Raw genomic sequence first — 3,576 nt, forward strand, 5'->3', positions numbered from 1 at the left:
AACCGCTCGGGCAATAGATTGAACCATCATAAAAAATCGCATGAGAGGGACCACAAAACCAGCACCTCTTGCATACGGCTGATACGTCCATTTTGCATCATGTTTTCCTACTGTTATTTATGATGTTTTTATGCATAATAATGCTTTTTGGAGTAATTCTAATGCATTTTCTCTCATAATATGCAAGGTACACACAAAGAGGGAGAATTTCGGCAGCTTGCAATCTGGACAAGGAAAAGCTACGTCAGGGCACCTATTTTGCACAAATCCAAATGAGCTGAAACTTTACGAAGATTTTTTATGGAATATATAAGGAATATTGGAGCCAATAAGTACCAGAGGGGGCCCACCAGGTGGGCACAACCCACCTGGGCCCAGGCCCACCTCCGGTACCAATCTTTTGGTATATAAGTCATTTTGACCTAGAAAAAATAAGGGCAGTACTTTCGAGACGGAGCGCTGCCTTCTCGAGGAGGAACTTGGGCAGGAGCACTTTTGCCCTCCGACGGAGGGATTCCGCCGGGCGAACTTCCCTCCTGGAGGGGGAAATCATCGTCATCATCATCACCAACAACACTCCTGTCGGATGTGGGGTTTCGGCAAACCCTTAAGGTTCGAACACTGGGGTGCGTGTGAAGTCTTTCTTTCCCACCAATCGTCGCCCTAGCTCACTAAGATCTCACAGACGAACTCGACGAACTCGCAACACAGGAAGACACAACATTTATACTGGTTCGGGCCACCGTTGTGGTGTAATACCCTACTCCAGTGTGGTGGTGGTGGATTGCCTCTAGGGCTGATGATGAACAATACAAGGGAAGAACAGCCTCCTGAGGTTGAGGTGTTCTTGTGAGTAGGCTCTCGATCGGGTTGAATCAAGCTAAGATGATAGGCCCTGGTCCTCTTCCCAAATATCGAGCGGGAAGGGAGCCAACAATGGCGGGCTAATTCGAAGGGGGACAACTAGTACAAGCTATCCTGACAAAAGTGGTATTCACCTGCTAAAGGCTCTGGTAGTGACGCCGTCTTGGGCTCCACGATGACATCCATCTTGCCGTCCTCCTGGTCTTGGTTTTGTTGCACCAATATAGCAACCTTTGCCTGATGCCTCGGTACTCTTCGCCTGCGCTGGCCTCCTTAGCACCAAAGAGGAAGCAAGGACGCTACACGTGCTGGCGCCCGCCTGGTGTTGTGCGTCATGGCTCACGTCACGAGGGTCTCATGAGGTTTGCCCCACCTTGATATCTCCGCTCCTCGTGAGTCTGCCTAGCTAGGCTACTCCCGAGGAGGTCTTGTGTCGTCCGCCTCGCGAGGCTTGGACCCTCGCGAGGGTCTTGGATGCTTTGCTGGCGAGGATGGGCCGTACGGCCTGCTGGCTCAGCCACGCCGTGGGCCGCAGGTAGGCAAGTCTGGGGACCCCCGTTCCCAGGACGCCGATAGTAGCCCCCGGGCCCAAGGTGCGCTTGGGCTTGGCTTCACGGCGAAGCGAAGGGCCAAGTTCGGAGCACCGCGGGCCCCAAAAGCCTGCGGCCTCGATTGACGCGTGGCGGTTTATTGGACGTGGGCGTCTCGGCTTCCCCACGCTGCCCCGGCAACTGCTTGACCTAACAAAAAGCCTGGCGCAGGCAGCACTTGCCTTTGTTGCTTCTTCCTTGCCTCGCTCCAGATCCCCTTTCTTGCTCTTCGCCGCCGCTACCTCCAGATCTGCCCCAGCCTTGCTCTGCATCTGCCGCTCATGGCGCCGCACAAGGTCAAGACCTCCTCGGCTCTGGCTTGGTGCGAGCCCGCTCTCGAGGCGCCCGCTGTCACGGAGAAGAGCCTCGCCTCCATGCGCCTACTGACAGCGGGGGAGAGCAATGAGTGGGGGAAGACGGAGCTCCGGCTTGCGTCCGACGAGCCGGAGCCTGAGGGAGCACCTTCTTCCCCTTCTCGAGCAGCGTCGTTGTTGGGTTGGTTCCTCCCTTCTCTGATTTCTTTTATGAAGACCTCAACCACTACGGGCTGCAGGCGTTGCACCTCCATCCCAACTCTGTCCTCCTCCTATCCATCTTCGCCTACTACTGTGAGGCGTACCTGGGCGTGATGCCGTCCGTGGCGCTCCTGCGCCATTTCTTCTTCCTCCGCGTCAGCGAGGGTCACATCTCCGGATGCGCCAACTTCGTTGCGTCCGGCAAGGCAAACTCGATCTCGAGCACCGGGAAGAGGGCCGATAATATTCGATCCAAATGGGTCATGATGGATGCCAAGCGCGCCCATCCACGCCTGATGTTGCCGACGGAGGTGCCCCGGCAGGGCAAGGAGTGGCCCAGGGTGGAGCTTGTCGATGAGCGGGCATCGTTAGTGTTGGGACAGATGATGACCGACCTGAAGCCGGGTAATGCGAGGGCGGCCAAGATAACGGGAGCGATGCTCCTGAGGGAGTTCTTGACGCTGCGGGTTGCCCCACTCCAGGCGCGCGCGCCCCTTCTGGGAGCTTGAAGGAGGGGAAAACAAGTCCCGCCTGAGGCCGGGGGACCTGCCTGACGATGAACTGGATGCCGTCCTGTGTCTCATAGTCGGAGACAACCAGGAGTACCCGCTTAGCGCCTTCATTCCCCTGTTCCAACGCAGGGACCGGGAGGAATTCGTCGCCTCCAGGCCGACTTTTGATGCGCACGGACTGGTGCCACCGGTGTTTTCGGGAGCTCCTGTGGCATAGCAACCATTGGAGGTGTCTTCTGGCGAGTCCCGCGGAGAGGGGGAAGAGGAGGTGGACTCGGAGAAGACCCCGGAAGAGGCGGGGGAGACTTCCCCTCTAAGCAAGGCCGAGATTCTCCGCGCCCTTCTTGATGATGCCGAAGCCGACGCCCACCAAGGGGAGAGGGAGCAACCCCTCATCCCGACGAAGGGTAGGTCGTCACTGGTGGTCCGCGGTGCCGCCTCCACCCCGGTGCCTCCTGGGGCTAGATCTGGTTCCGCCTCCGTACCGCCTGGCGCCGTCGGAGCCCATACGCCTGCCCCTCAGGTCCCGATGCCGTCAGGCCTCAAGCTTCACAAACGAAAGGTGGAGTACTTCGCGGTGGACCGGTAGGTGTTTCGAGCTTCGCTTTATCCTTGCTGGTACTTGTTATTTCCTGACGCTCGCCCTTGCTTGATTAGGCCGGCATCTTCGGCGAAGAAGAGGAAGGAGGGTACGTCGGCCGTGCCTCCCTCCGCAGAGAAAGGAGGCAGTAGCGCCCGCATCTCCCTAGCCAGGTCGTCCTCTTGGGGCCAAGAAGAACATCACCGCTTGGAGTCAGCCCCCATGGCCCCGCTGGCTCCGGAGGCGCCGGCGCTTGGCGCCGCTGACGAGATCCCAGCTGCTCCTGAAGCCGTGGTCTCCTGAGCCTTGGTGACGGTGCCGCTTCCTCCCTCCGCACCTCCACTCCCTGGTTCCTCTGCTCCTGCTGCTGTCTTGGGGCGTGCCCTTTCGGAGATGACCCGACTGCAGGCGGATCTCCTGAGCACGGACCTGCGCCTGGTGGCCGGGCGTCTAGAGCTAGGCTCTGGCTGGCTTCACTCCAACCTGGCGGTAGGCGCAGCGCTGAGCCAGGCTGC

General features: G+C 58.7%; 1 pseudogene; it reads left to right on the top strand.

Annotated features, from left to right (window-relative positions):
- Window positions 1-2,082: 2,082 nt before the first annotated feature.
- LOC147975520 (uncharacterized) lies at window positions 2,083-3,364 on the top strand (annotated as a pseudogene).
- The last annotated feature ends 212 nt before the right edge of the window (window positions 3,365-3,576 follow it).

The sequence above is a fragment of the Triticum urartu genome, chromosome 4A, assembly GCF_056163025.1.
Source record: "Triticum urartu cultivar PI428250 chromosome 4A, HENAU_Tu73, whole genome shotgun sequence".
NCBI lineage: Eukaryota > Viridiplantae > Streptophyta > Magnoliopsida > Poales > Poaceae > Triticum > Triticum urartu.